This window comes from Maylandia zebra, linkage group LG3, assembly GCF_041146795.1.
Source record: "Maylandia zebra isolate NMK-2024a linkage group LG3, Mzebra_GT3a, whole genome shotgun sequence".
Taxonomy (NCBI): Eukaryota; Metazoa; Chordata; class Actinopteri; order Cichliformes; family Cichlidae; genus Maylandia; species Maylandia zebra.
This window is the reverse complement of record NC_135169.1, coordinates 25053901-25070077: the sequence shown is the minus strand read 5'-3', so window position 1 is coordinate 25070077 and position 16177 is coordinate 25053901. Positions and strand designations below refer to the sequence as shown.

Below are 16177 nucleotides of genomic sequence, written 5' to 3'. Positions count from 1 at the left end.
ATTTTTAAATAAAATTTAAAAAAAAATGCAACCTCTTAAAAACAGCATTAACATAAATCAGCTTTGATGACATTGGTTATTATTTTAGTCAAAGACAGCTGCCCTGCTCAAAGCACTTTAGTTATGACTGTAAAGTAACTGAAGGGCTTTTTAAAGTTCACTAGATTAAAAAAAACAAAAATCTACCACTAAAAATATTATTTTTATCTATCTATCTATCCATCCATCCATCCATCCATCCATCCATCCATCCATCCATCTATAAAACTAAAAATAACCACAGAAAAGAACGTCGACCTAAATGCTTCTCTGTGTCCTTGTACAGGTTTCCTCACATGAAACTAACTTGGACAGAAGATTTGCTCAAACAGTCACGAAAAATATTTTTAGAGTTCTGCTCTACAGCAGACCACTTCACGCTTTTGAAGTTTGATCCCAGAAGTCAACTTTGGCACCAAGGATGGTTGTTCTTTCACTGTCTTGTTTAAACCAGGGGTTCAGCGTGACTCCCAATAAATTACAAGACATTGTGAAATCCTCCTGCTGCAGAGCCACCGTATCCACATGAGGCTGGAAACGTTGTTGCTTTGAATCCTTAAACAAAAAATTAAGTGAAGTGGGTGATGCTTTCACCTCTGTAAATGTTTCCAATTTGTCCAAGAGTCACCTATGAAGTTGCACTCGCAAGCTGGAGTAAGAAAGAACAGACACACAGTTTTCCTTGATTTCCATCCTTCAGCCATGAGGTAAATGCATAAAATCAAAGATTCAAGTATTTTACATACTTCTGTTTTTCTACGCTTTGACTCAATGAACCAGCCTCCTGCGACTGCGACACAGAGCAGCAAAAAAAAAACGAAAACCACAAGTGGGATCAGTCGGCTCCGACGGGTCATACCACCTGCCAGGAAAAACCAAACAGAGATGAGATCTACTGTAAGACACAACATGAATGTCACATTTATTAAACTACCAAGCACAGAAGTTACATAACAGTTAAATAAAGTTTGAATTACTGAGATATCACTGCTGATGGTCAGGACTGGTCGCTTTATTGCTTCACAGAAAGACAACAGATCAGAGCTGCTTAAGGAAAGTACACTACACTTCCTGTATGTGCTTCAATTTAAGAGGTGCACATGTTAAGGACAACAAAGAGAGGGTGCCACCAGTGAGAGAAAACCACACCCTAAAGATGATTTTGATCCAGCTGTAAACTGGTTATTTTAAGGCTTTTTAACTGTCTTGATTTGTTCCTCATGTTCTCACCTTTACTGTGAAAGTCTTCTGCCAGATTAGGAGTTTGGAGAGTTTCAGGATGCAGTGGTGTCTCTGTTGTCACAGTTTTAGCTGAATTTAAGTTTGGCAGAACAGAAGATTTTAAATTATTTACAATATATTCAAATATTCTTCAATGAGCAAAAATAAGTTGTTGGTAAAATAACCCAAGTACGCAGTAAGTTTAAAACCAAACAACAAAAATCTTTTCAGTCTGACTCACCAACAATCAGATGAACAACTAAAGACCTTGTTTGACTCTTTAACTTTGGGACGAAACATCTGTATCTTCCTTCATCTTCTTGTGTCACATTGGTGATTCTTAGTGAGATGTTTCCTTCTCTCAGGCCGTCTGTGAACAACGCCGTCCTCCCGACGTACGATGGGATCTTCATGTCAGTCATCTCCCTGTTGTGCCTGTATAGATGTACATATTCCATATTACGATCGGGCCTCGACCACTCCACCGTCAGTCCCACCACGTTAAACTTTGGCTCCATGTGACACGGCAGGATGACATCATCACCTGGAGCAGCTACGATAGGCTGAGGAGATCCAACCACATGTAACTGACCTGAGGAGAAGAAAAATAAAGAAAATAAAGAAATACATCCTGCTGAAAACCAAGTTAAGTATTACAATTCAAAAAAATGTCTTTAATCTCCTAGGACCTGGTGTTTTTGGGGTTTTTTTTTTAAATCTCTTTTGAGGAACTCGGAGTTGGACCCCCGACCAAGTTCCAAAGGCCAATGTTGTCACCACTACGTTATCCAGTTATACGTGTGCGAAAGAAATATTTAAAAATAAATAAACGCAAAAGCCACATATACTACACGTTTTCTGCATCATCTGCCAGTATAACAGACTTTCAGACTGGTGCTACATCATCACTGACTTTTATCACAGTTTTAAATCACTTCCATTATCATTATTTCTATATTTGTGTATAAACTCGCAAGTGTAAACACGGTGACAGCGCATCAGAAGCACGGCCAAAAAAAGATGATTAACATGAATTAAAGCTTAAACAAATCTAAAGATATGAAGTAACTAGTATTTCAGAATTATTACTTTTTTAATTGCAGTGAAATCTTACCTTCAATAGACTTGAGAGCAAAACGCAGCATAAAGCTGAGAGAGACACACTGAACCTAAACTCTGCTACATCCATCTACAGTGAGAGGGAGGCAGAAACTGTCTCACGGCAGCTGATAAACGCTGAAAAAGTGCAGCTCTAACAGTGTTAAACATGCATCTCAGTAAAATGTGCAACATGGACAGGTTTGGTTCTCTGAAATCAGCACAGCTTTAATTTTAGAACCAAAGCCTGTTTTAAAATAGACCCAAAGCTCCACACAGCTGTGGGGCAGGCTTCAGGTCTTTACATCGTATTCTTGCATTGAATGTAAGTTACATTATTCTAAAAGTAAAATAATAATGGTAAATAACACAAAAGAGTACCTGTAACTTCAAAAACAGTGATTAAGAAGATTAAGACGAGCAAAATCAAATCACTGACAGAAAGATTCCTCTGTTTGCAAAGCATGTGGAGAACAAAGTGGATCCTGACTGTCACCGTTTACACGTCAGTTAACAAAAAGGAATCAGTTGCATGCACTTTATCCTTGTTTATAACCTGAATGTTTTGTGCTCTTCCTTCTTTATTTACATGTTCCAATTCATGTATTATAGCTTAGTGGCTCATTTACAACATGCACCAAGCTAGCTTGGCTCAGGCTGTAAACACTGTGGAAATGTAGCTTTGGTTAATGCTACATGTGTCTCTGTACAAGCAAGCATTAATAAAATGAATCATTTTCACAGCTAATTATCACCACCATCCCAAAATAACTGACCATTTCAGAAAGTTTCTATTTGGCTGTTTAGCTACAGGTTTAAAAATAAATGAATTAAGTTAGTAAAAATCTTTAAACTGACACAGAAACTAGAAACTTCTATAGTGAAATGCTCAAACCTGACTAATAGATTCAGCTCAGTTATTTATGATTTAAACATCTGTTTTATTTCCAAACACAATATATATAGGCCTATAAACTAAAAGAAATAGCTAAACTCTGACAGCATAATAATAAAAAAAAAAATGAGCTCCCTTTCTAAACCCCCCACATAACTTTACACAGAAGAGTAAGGCACAATTTTTGGTGCAGTATTTTTAGACTAATTTACACTTGGATACAGCGTCTGCTTTTATTTACAGTGTGAAACATCTGCAACATCAGCCAGTATAACAGACTGCTGCTACATCATCACTGAGTTTGCCACTGTTTTTAAATACTCCCATTAAATTATATTTGTAACTAAAGCAAGTTTAATTATTTGCATCATTGACAGCCGTTCAAGGTGCATCGGAAACAAAAATACGACTAACATGAATTAAAGCTTAAACAAAACTGGACTCATATGGCAGAGAAATCTTACCTTCAACAGGTGAGAGAGCGAAAAGCAGCATAAAGGTGAGCTTTAAAGCTGAGAGAGACACACTGCACCTAAACTCTGCTACATCCATCTACAGTGAGTGTGAGACAGACGCTGACTGACAGCAGCTGATAAATACAAGTCTGTCTCTCTCCCTCCGCCCACTTCGCAACAATTTTAAAGCGCTTATTTTTTTTTCCCAGGCCCCCGCTGCCCCCTGTATTTACCTCTTTCCAGGTGCCATTAATAATAATAATAATAATAATAATAATAATAATAATAATAATAATAATAATAATAATAATAATAATAATAATAATAATAATACAAGCTTACATAAATGTTAGCAGGGAATTTTAGTGCCAGAAAAACAGGAAGTTTTCTGCAACAGTAAAGGAAGCCTGAAAAACTCCAAATCAAGTGACGGGAAATTCCTATTAATTACAGTAAACAGTAAAAAGTTAACAGCCCACAAAAATCAAAAGCAGCAGTTAGTTCCTCTTTATTTCGATTTTTAATTAACCTGTAGTTCAAGAGCGCGGGCAAAGAAAATGACAAATATTTACAAATCCCAGCAAGAGTTGCACAACAGCTGAATGACAGAGAAGAAGCAGCTCACCTGTTCAGACAGGAGCTTAATTAGCTGATCGTCAGCACCATTCTTTTCATGGAGACGAGAAAAAATGATAAAACAGGCTGTTTTCTTCAGTAACATGAAGGAAGGAAGCGCTTCATGTGCGGCTCGGAGTCTGAAAGTGAAAGTAAAATAAGAAGAAGGAGCAGTGGCTTCCTGCTGACGTGCGATTAGTTTCCATTTTTTTCTACTCCCGCTTTTAAACACGTTTTTAAGTTTTAGTTATTCTAACTGTGTTTCCAGCGTAATAATCTTAATCCACACACATATTAATTTTCTTTACATCTTATCCGGTTCAGGGACCTGGTTCAGGGGAATTTAGAGAGAGGGTGGATGGAGTGAAGCCGATGACACAAGAGTGAAAGGTCTACACATCTACACCCACACCGTAGTGGGTAGGTGTAGATACTCACAGCCAAAAGTCAAAGACACAATTCAGCCTAAACGATTCCAACCAACAACCTTTTTGGTGCGATGCAACACTCTTAACGACCACATTTAAAAGAACCTAATTCCTGTCAATGACTGCATCAAATTCAAATTCAAATTCAAATTTTATTTGTCACACACACACACACACACACACACACACACACACACACACACACACACACACACACACACACACACAACCATACACAGTATGACATGGGGGTGAAATGCTTGTAGCTGTACAATGCCCGACCATTAAATGACAGAAGAAAAGTTTTACAATATTTACAATTTACAGTTTACTACAAAAATTTACAAATTAACTTAGGAATTTACAGTAAAGAATGTGCAAATAGCAGAAGAGATTATAAAGATAAGGATTATAAATTATAGGAATTATAGGATTATAGGACATGTGTGGTGACGTGTTTGGGAGAGTCCAGTCCTACACCTGGTTCAGGCCCTGAATAGCCTGGGGGAAGAAGCTCCTCCTCATTCTCTCTGTTTTGGCCTTAAGGGAGCGGAAGCGCTTCCCAGACCTCAACAGTGAGAAGAGTCCATTGTTGGGATGGGAGAGGTCCATCATAATCTTCCTAGCTTTGGACTTGCACCGCTTGGTGTAGATGGACAGCAGGTCAGGGAGCTCTGATTGAATGATGCGTTCTGCCGAGCGCACCACCCTTTGCAGATCTCGTCTGTCCTGCTTGGTGCTGTTCCCAAACCAGGTCCATATGTTTGCCGTCAGGACGCTCTCGATGGTGCAGGAGTAGAAGTTCTTGAGCACCTTCAGTGGCAGATGGAAGTCTCTAAGTCTTCTGAGGAAGAAGAGACGCTGACGGGCTTTCTTAACCAGGGTGTTGATGTGACAGGACCATGACAGGTCCTGAGTGATGTGGACACCCAGGTATCGGAAACTGTCCACTCTCTCCACTGGCGTGCCACTGATGATGAGGGGTTTGTAATTCCTCCCCTGCTTTGTAGTGAAGTCCACGATCAGCTCCTTGGTCTTGCTGATGTTTAGGAGGAGGTTATTCTCCTGGCACCAGGTCTCCAGGTTCCTAATCTCCTCCAGGTAGGCCGTCTCGATGTTGTCGGAGATCAGGCCCACAACAACAGTGTCGTCAGCAAACTTGACAATGGAGGTGGTGTCGGATGTGGCTACACAGTCATAAGTGTACAGTGAGCACAGCAGGGGGCTTAAAACACAGCCCTGAGGCACTCCAGTGCTGAGTGAGATGGAGGGGGAGACTTGTTTTCCCACCCTCACTGATTGGGGTCTGTCTGTGAGGAAGTTGAGGATCCACTGACACAGTGATGAGCTGAGTCCTAGATCCATCAACTTGGTGAAAAGCTTAGAGGGAATTATTGTGTTGAATGCTGAACTGTAGTCCACGAACAGCATCCTAACATAATTCCCTCTGCCAGTGTCCAGGTGACTCAGGGATGTGTGGAGCAGGTGAGATATGGCATCGTCTGTGGAACGATTAGTCCGGTAAGCAAACTGAAGTGAGTCGATGGTGGCAGGAAGTGAAGAAGTGATGTGATCTCTCATCAGTCTTTCAAAACACTTCATCACAATTGAAGTCAGTGCTACTGGACGGTAGTCATTGTGGCAAGCGGGCTGTTGTTTCTTTGGAACAGGGACAATGATGGACTGTTTGAAGCACGTGGGAACCACAGCTTGGGCCAGGGAGAGGTTGAAGATCTCCGTGAACACCGGTGCTAGTTGATCAGCGCAGGCTCTAAGGACCCGGCCAGGGATTGCATCTGGTCCTGCTGCCTTCCTGGTGTTCACCCTCCTGAAGGTGTTCCTCACAGCATGCTCTGTGATGACGAATGCATTTTCTTCACTGGTGCACTCCGAGCGCGCGCAGCCGTTTGTCGTTTTAATTGCTGCGGCGTCGAAGCGAGCATAAAACGTGTTCAGCTCATCAGCCAGTGAAGCATCTGCATTCATCATTGAAGAAGCTGGTCGTTTATAGTCCGTTATAGTCCGCAGTCCTTTCCACAGGCTCCTAGAGTCGCACTGTCGTAGCTGTGACTCTAGTTTTTCCCCGTAGCTCTGCTTTGCCTTTCGGACCGCGCTGCGCACGTTGTAGGACGCAGCCTTGTATAGCTCCATATTACCGGAGACAAGCCCTTCATTGTAGGCAGCGGTGCGTGATCTCAGAGCGTCACGGATGTTTTTATCCACCCACGGCTTCTGGTTGGGAAACGTTCGGATGATAGTTCTTTCTGCTGTGTCGTCCGCTAGTTTCCCGATAAATCCCACAACCGCTTCCGTAAACATGTTGATATCATCAGAGCTGCGCCGAAACATGTCCCAGTCTGCGTCATCCAGTGCGTCCTGCAGCGCGGCCACCGATTGGTCCATCCAGCGAGCGACCTCCCTCCTGATTGGTGGTTGCTGCTTTAGCCTTTGTTTGTAAGCAGGCATGAGGAAGATGGCGGAATGGTCCGATTTTCCAAATGCCGGCAGGGGCTGAGCCTTGTAACAGTTCTTGAACGGGGTGTAGCAGTGGTCTAATGTCCTCGTGCCCCAGGTGGGGCAGTTGATGTGCTGGTGAAGGTTGTGAAATGTCCGTTTGAGATTCACTCTGTTAAAATCTCCCATAACAATGAGTGCGGCATCTTGGTGAAGTGTTTGTTGATGTGTGAGAGCCTCATGTAGCTCACATAAGGCAGTGTTCGAGTCCGCGTGAGGCGGAATGTAAACAGTGCAGGCAATGACCGCAGTGAATTCCCGAGGGAGATAGAAAGGGCGACACTTAACGATCAAAAGCTCCAGATTGGGCGAGCAAGAGCGTGTGAGTGGGGAGATGTTTGTGCTGTCGCACCATCTGTTGTTCACCATCAAACACACTCCACCACCTCTTTTCTTCCCCGACTCCATTGTCCTGTCCATGCGGTAAACCGAAAAGAACCCCGTCGGCTGCACGGCGTGGTCTGGTATCGCTGGGTTCAGCCAAGTCTCGGTGAAGCAGAGGAGGTTGCAGTCCCGAATGTCTCTCTGGAACTTGATTCTGGCTCTGAGGTCATCAAGCTTGTTCTCGATGGATTGAACATTGGCTAGCAGGATACTGGGCATGGGTGCGCGGTGTGCGCAAGCCCGTAGCCTGTTCCTGATGCCGGCTCTTTTACCTCGAGGCCGTCGCTTAGGGTCGCATCCTTTGTTCTCTCTCAGGATCTCCTTTGGCCAGGTTGGGTCCGGAGTTAAACATGGTGAAATGTTCGTGTATTGCAGACCAATAGAAACCAAAGTGTCTCTACTGTAGCGGATTTGTGTGTTTTGCATGATGCCCATGCAAGATTATCGCAGATATAGCAAAAAGTGACGAAAAACTGCAAAAAGTGGAGAAGTTAGGGCAGAGCATCCAGCACGGCAGCCGACCTCACCGGCGCCATTTTAAAGAGTGGGCGATTTTAGCCCATTCAAAATTAATCAAAGCACCCCCAAAGATCTCTTACTTTTTTTTTTTGACAATGTCTGCTGTTTGTGTGACACACTACTAAAAATATAAAAAGCATTAGGTACTTGGTTGAGACGTAACATTTTAACAACAAAAGTATAGATACCGCCCCAGGGCTGGACTGGAACAAAAAAAATCGGCCCGGGCATTTTGACTAGAGACTGGCCCACCAGGTATTATAGGAAAAACCATAAATCCTTTGAATGAAAACAAACGCTGTTGTCACAGTGATGTACACTGTCTTGTTGGTGTATATGTATCAGTCTAATAAACTTAAACCTACACCGTCCTCCCTATTCTGGTATTCTAAACAGTACCCAAAAGTAGACTGCTTGGTTGAGTTAACCTCCTGAACTATCTACAACACATGGTGAAAACCTGAAATTAAGACAGAGAAGACTAGAGGTGAGACATGTTCATTACTCATTACTGATGACAGATTTAAATATATTTTCATAAACCGTTCATTTGCCACATCAATAAACAGCATGGCAGGGCAAAATATTTTTTCTAACATGGCAACCTTTAAAAAGTGAAAGGAGACAGAAAGACAGGTGAGAAAGAATAAAACTTAATTGACTTTTTGATGGCATTTTACACACAGTACAGGTACAGTATCTAGAAAATGAGGGAAAATACTGGCATCATTTACAGTACTTAGCTACTTCTGAACAAATTATGATGGGACCCTGAAAAAAAATTACTATGTACAATAATGGATTTCTATACATTTTACATCAGATGAAAACGTTTGTTGTAAGATTCAGATAATTATTTATTCAAAGTTTTTAAATGACATAACAAAGAAAAATATTTCTTTGTGCCCACCTCTCCCTGTTAATGCCCTACATGGCCCCCCTGGCAAAACTTTGCTAGATCCGCCCCTGCACAGTTACCAGTTGTCAGCTACTTAGAAAAGGATCCTGGTGTTATTTGTCTCTCAGAAACAGTTCATAACTTCCCTTCAACTCATTCATGTCACCTAAAAGGTAAACCTGTTTCTCCATCACAGCTCTGATGATTCAGTAAGGACATCTCCTGGTTTCATCTTCATGTTTGCCTCTCACCAGATAACCAAACCGATATCCTGACCAGCAGCTTTACAGCTGTGGCTCCAGCAAACATCAGCTGATACTAGAAATTAATATTAAATAAATTCTAACAACAGCTGATCAAGCTTAAAAGTGCTGCTGTTGTTTAAGTGCGACATCCGCCGGTTTCTTCTTTCTGGCGCAAAGTGGGCGATAAACAAACAAGAGAGAAAAGCCGATCAGCTGATCATTGATCAGTTTCATGATTGAAGTAGCAACAGGAGAGGGAGGGGGAGAGGATGAGAGAAGAAGAGACAGCTGTGCAGCAAAGACACAGAATAAATCCAGCTTTGTGTCTTTTTCATTGTAGCTGAAGTCGGTGTTGTGCCAAAAAGTGATTTCCAATGTTTCTGTGTATTTTTTCTGTGTAATATCTTTACGTATGTACATAAATAGACTTCGGTGAACAGGGTTTACAAAGGGGTTATATATAGAATTAAAAAGTTATCCGTTTTTCAAGTATCTTCACAACTCTGTGTTATTGTACTTACATTATAACCAATCCGGTCCTTTATCCCTACTTAAAATATTTTTACAGAACTATTGTAATATTTGATGCCATTTCTGCTGTCCTCTTGGCCAACTTACTCTTACAAAAGACATTTTTAATGTTAATGAGATTTTTTTTAACTGCATAAATAAAGGTTATATAAAAGTCACTGCCAAAAACTGATTGCGGCTTCTACCTTGTTACACAAATGTTGTTTGTGGCTCAAGATGACTTTATGTCACCCATGAGGGATGCATTTGACATCTGTTTCATATATTATAGCCCAACAAGTTACTTATAGCAGTTTAAATACGAGCAATCAATTTTTGGCACAACACCGGGACAAACTGTGCTCCTTTTCACCTCAAAACGAAACGTGCAATATTTTCTCTGAATACGAGATGATTCCATTTTTTATGGGACGGTTGGAAACTCTAATAACTAACCTTATAAATAAAATAAGATAAAACAAGTTCAACATCAATAACATCATAGCACCCGCCCAGCTGTGTATAAACTCCATCATGCTAGCTAGTACGCAGTACGAGTTATTGTAACTGACTGTAAAAAGTCAGCATAACGAAAATAAACTCCACCTAAACTTGGTTTATATCTGACCCCTCTAGTGGGCCTGTTTTTTACATACTTCTGTTTTTTGACGCTTTGACTCAGTGAACCAGCCTCCTGCGACTGCGACACAGAGGAGAATAAACCCACAGAAAACCACAAGTGGGATCAGTCAGCTCCGACGGGACAAACCACCTGCCAGGAAAAACCAAACAGAGATGAGATCTACTGTAAGACACAACATAATGGTCACATGTATTAAGCTATCAAGCACATAAGTTACATAACAGTTAAATAAAGTTTGAATTACTGAAATATAAGCCCTGATGTTGACTTTAATACTTCAAGTCACAGAATTCTCAGAGCAGAAAACATAAAACAGAACTGCTTAAGGGTATTACACTACTTCCTGTATGTGCTTCAAAATAAGAGCTGCACGTGTAAAGGACTAGACAGATAGGCTGCAATCAGTGAGAGAAAGACTTTTTAATGGTCTTAATTTGTTCTTCATGTTCTCACCTTTACTGTGAAACTCTTCTGCCAGATTAGGAGTTTGGAGAGTTTCAGGATGCAGTGGTGTCTCTGTTGTCACAGTTTTAGCTGAATTTAAGTTTGGCAGAACAAAAGATCTGAAATTATTTGCAATCATTTTTGCAATAGTCTTTAAGGCAAGTTTGAAATCAAACAACAAGACTCTTTTTAGTCCAACTCACCAACCATCAGATGAACAACTAAAGACCTTGTTTGACTCTTTAACTTTGGGATGAAACATCTGTATCTTCCTTCATCTTCTTGTGTCACATTGGTGATTCTTAGTGAGATGTTTCCTTCTCTCAGGCCGTCTGTGAACAACGCCGTCCTCCCGAAGTATGATGGGAGCTTCATGTCAGTCATCTCCTTGTTGTGCCTGTAAAGATGAACATATTCCACTCGGCTCAGATGGTCGTTGGGGTCAGGACGACGATCGGGCCTCGACCACTCCACCGTCAACCTCGCCACATTAAACTTTGGCTCCACGTGACACGACAGGATGATGTCATCACCTGGACTGGTTATGATAGGCTGGCGAGATCCGACCACATGAAACTGACCTGAGGAGGAGAAATAAATAAACGCATTCTGCTGAAAGTATGACAATTTAAAAAATGATTCAGAAAAAGAAAAGGCAGAGCTGCAAAGGATGAGAAAATAAAATAAGTCCAAGATGAACAAAAGATCAACAAAAGTTTTTTGGTTTTTTTCATCTCTTTTGAGTAACTTGTGGTTTGCTTTGGTTAGGGTCTAACAAGTTCCAAAGGCAAATATTGTCATCACTACGCTATCGAGTTAAGAAAAAATCTAAAGAAAATACACACAAAAGCAATATACACTACACGTTTTCTACCAGTGTAACACTTTCAGACTGGTGCTATATCATCACTGACTTTGATCATGGTTTTATATCACTTGCTTTATCATTATTTTTATATTTGCGCATAAACTCGCGTGTAAACACGGTGACAGCGCATCAGAAGCACGGCCAAAAAAAGACGATTAACATTAATTAAATCTTAAATGTTTACTAATATCTTAAAGACGGGAGTAATTTCCCCATCTTGGAATGAGGCATCTATTTCCTTAATAGCTAAAGAAGGAAAGGACAGGCTTGACTGCGGAAATTACCGCCCTATTAGTGTTCTTAATCAGGACTATAAGATATTTACATACATTCTTGCTAAAAGAATTGAAAATATTCTTCTTCAGATAATTAGCTTGGATCAGATCATGGTTTTATTAAGCAGAGACAAACGCAAGATAATGTTCGCCGAATACTACATGTTATTGATTATGTAGAGAAAAATAAAATTCAGATGGTCCTTATGAGCTAGATGCTGAAAAGGCTTTTGATCAGGGTTAACTGGGAAGTTATGGGCAAGTTTGGATTTCATCAATCGTTTATCATCATCATTCAAGCATTATATAAATCACCAAGCGCAAGAATCAAAGTCAACGGGGCACTTTCTAATTTTTTCGATCTACAGAGAGGGACACGCCAGGGTTGTCCATTTAGTCCTCCACTTGTTGCCCTTTTCATAGAGGCCCTGAGTCAAAGTGTTATACAAAGTGTTAATATTACAGGAATCAAGATCATGGGTCGAGAACATAAGATCTTTGTTTGCTGATGATATTTTGATTTACTTGACAAACCCAAATATTACTTTCCCCAAGCTGTTATCACTCCTGGAGACCTTTAGCTCACTATCAGGTTATAAACTAAATATATCAAAGACTCAGATATTAACTTTTAATTATGAGCCAAATCAGGAAATTAAGTCTAAATTTAACTTGAATTGGGAGTTGGAGAAAATGAAGTATATCTTGGAGTAAATATCACTAAAGATCTCTCTAAAATATATCATGCAAATTTTAAACCCTTGTGTTATCAAATAAATGAGGATATTAAAAGATGGAACTTAATACCAATTTTAAATTTCGAGTCACGTATTGATACAGTCAAAATGAACGTCTTGCCTAGGATGCTTTATCTGTTCCTAACACTCCCAGTTGAAATAACTGATAAACAATTTCAGGAGTGGGACAAAATAATTTTCAGGGTCATATGGCAGGGGAAAAGACCACGGATCAAGTACCAAACTATCCAGCTGGCTAAAGATAAAGGGGGGTTGGGGTTCCCATGTTTGAAAGATTACTATGTTGCAGCTCAACTGACGATCTTAGCGTGTTGGTGCAGCTGCTTGATCAATGTTTTTCATTAGCAATTTAGCCAAGTTGATGGTGGTAGTGTGCGTGTCTGTGTGAGTGAAAGACAGAGAGGGAAAGCGAGCGACATATTTTCTGTTCTAACCTTCATTTTATGGAGGCACAGCGTGAGCACTCAGGTCGCATCAGAGCAGTATAGTGTGAGACCCTGCATCGTGACCTACGAACTTCTAACCCCTGCGAGTCAATCGTGCAGTTTGAGGAGAAGCTGAATAACGCGACTGAAAAAAATCGCACAGTGTCTGCCCAGCTTAACGTGAATTACAGCTTGAAAACTGGACTCATATTGCAGTGAAATCTTACCTTCAACAGGTGCGAGAGCGGAAATCAGTATAATGAGGAGGTTTAAAGCTGTAAGAGACACGCTGAACCTGAAGTCTGCTACATCCATCTGCTGTGACAGTCAGACAGACACTGAGTCACAGCAGCTGATAAATTTCGGACTTTATAAAACAGGTTGTTTTCTTCCGTCACAGATCTGAACGCGCTTCAAGTGCAGCTGATTGCAGCAGCTGAGTCTAAAAGTGAACAGAGAAGCGTGTGCGCGTGGGGACACAACCTGTTTCACTTCTGCTGTTAACTTGTTACTGTGTGTTACTGTGTGTTCAGTGTAACACTTACACACATCTTATCCTCTTCAGCGTCCTGGGTCAGGAACAAAAAAATCACCAAGTTGTATAAAGCAAGATATATAACTTTATCTAAGGCCAAAAGTTCCCTTTATCCTTTAAAAGAAAAAAAAAAGCAGGCTTTGTGTGGAAGATTTTCTAACAGGTAACCTGAGCTGTTGTGAGCAAGTCAGTGTAAAAATGTGAGGAAAAAAAATGAAATGAAATGAATTAACAGATCAAACTGTCTCCATCAGCTCCGTCATTCATGTAAGGAGAGATTCTGGGATTTTTTGTGAAATCAGTTTAGCAGACAGGACTTCAAAGCTACACCTCCTCGGGCCGGCTGTTGGTGCATGTCTTCACAATATTCTTCCAACAAAGAAACAAGCAAACAAAAAACATATCACTGTCTTTACACGCCTCGCTGCACAAGCATTTCTTATCAGGGCTGGGTATAGTCACTGACCTCTACAACAGATTCAGTTCTGAGTCAGTCAGAAATTTTATAATTATGATTTGTCTTAGATATGTACTGTTGAAAGAACCCTCTAACGTTGTAAATTAAATATGTTGATTTCCAAAGTAAGAATAAATTCTAAAGCATCTACAATTTTGCACTTTTTATTTAACCTATTAAGGCCCAGGGTTTTTTCTGAGGTTCCTGCTGGAAAATGACATGTTCAAAGTGAACTGCAATTACAAACTCAGTGTGAACGATCTTGGTATAAACACAGCAGATGCCTTTGTGTCAGAGTAACTCAGGATAAAACACAGAAAAAATTTGCTGTTTTAGCTGTTTGGTGGTTGTTGAAATAGTTTTGTGAGCTTTTAGCTGAGATTCTGACATTTTGGACAAAATAGCTCTAATTTAAAAATCAAGGATTATTCAAATTGAAATAGATTTGAATTAGGAAATCGATTTTTTTAAACCCATGTCTGTTTCTCATATAATCAGAGGAGCAGTGAGACATTGAAACATGAATGTAGCTGCCACATTAGCCTTATCTTGCTAGTGGAAAACTGATTCTGATTTTAATATGACTAATGCTGTGAGTACTAACAATAGAAAAACAAAGAAAAACAGCAGACACTATTCTGACTCATGAAAAAGGAGAGGAAATACCTCTTCCCCTCAAAGTTTAGTGTTTTCCCCACATTGGCAATAGGACTGTTAGGTCAAATGTGTTATATCGACAGAATTACACAGTCACTTCTAATGTGACAGTAACATGCTATGCCGCAATCAGCCTTCTACCTATACCTTATCTTGCACAATTTTCCACATCAGCAAGTAAAAACTAAAGTAGTGGTGTAAAAATCCCTGTGACAGTCTTCTCGTCATTAGAGCATCCTCAGTTTACTGGCTTAGTGAGCTAATATGTTAAAAGTGGAATGAGTTTACGATAGTCAGTGTTCTTTGATGTGGCGTTTGAACGATCGAGGTGGGGGCAGCATCACGGGCATCTCCAAAAAAAAGTTGCTCGTACTCATGCTGCCCCGACATCAGCAAGCGTATTTTGGAGATGGCATAGGCACTGTGATATCCTACAACTAAGGAACCACGGAGACCGTGTTGACCTCACAGTCACTTCTTTTATTGTATGAACTGGGGCATGGGCATGCGCCACACACGCTGACACACTCTCAAACAACTGTTGCCCCCTGGTGGACAAATCTCTGCTACCACAAAACATCCCCCCCCCCCCCCCCTTAAACTGAAACTACTCTGTAGTTTTAATCACAACATAAAATACCCATAAACAAAAACTTCACCTTTATTAAAATGCAACAACCCCGTCCCCAGCCTTTATGGAAATTTCACTCCATAATAATGAACCTTTAGTCCAACAGTCTTAGCTTAAACTATAACAGTTCTCCGTAATCTCCTTTTTATTATTGTCAATCACGGTACAAAGTCTCTCAGATGCTCAGGTCTCTTGGTTCTTTGCAATCACCGTAACACAGTGGCTGATGACTCCTGTGAATCACTACTCTCCATCTGTGGCTTCACCACTGGTGTAACTTGCACCTCAATGTTTTCTCATCATTGTCTCCTGCCTCAGCGCTGATGATTGGTGCTGCTTTTGGGTTCTTGCCCGGGTGGCCTTCAGGCATTCCTGCTCACAGGCACGGCTCCAGGCAGGCAAACAACTTTTCTACATGACGCCTCACCACTGCCCCATTACCCAGCATCACCAAGTAGGAAACAGGCCCTGTCATCTCCTGTATAAGTCCTGGTATCCATTTGGGTCCTCTGCCAATATTGTGTCTGTAATAACAAACTTGTGTTTGGCATGTGTATCATGATACAGTCTTTGGCTATATTGTTTTGCTGTCACTTTCTGTTTCAAGTCAGGGTGTATGAAATCAAGAGTACACCTCAACTTCCAGCATCATCAACTCAGCGG

General features: G+C 40.8%; 1 long non-coding RNA gene across 1 annotated transcript; it reads right to left on the bottom strand.

Annotated features, from left to right (window-relative positions):
* Nucleotides 1-225: 225 nt before the first annotated feature.
* Nucleotides 226-4448, bottom strand: LOC101476992 (uncharacterized). Its single transcript, XR_003023316.2, has 5 exons — nucleotides 4334-4448; nucleotides 1502-1852; nucleotides 1270-1350; nucleotides 786-901; nucleotides 226-688 (listed from the first exon to the last, which is right to left on the bottom strand). It is a non-coding gene; the product is annotated as an uncharacterized LOC101476992 (long non-coding RNA).
* Between the last annotated feature and the right edge of the window lie 11729 nt (nucleotides 4449-16177).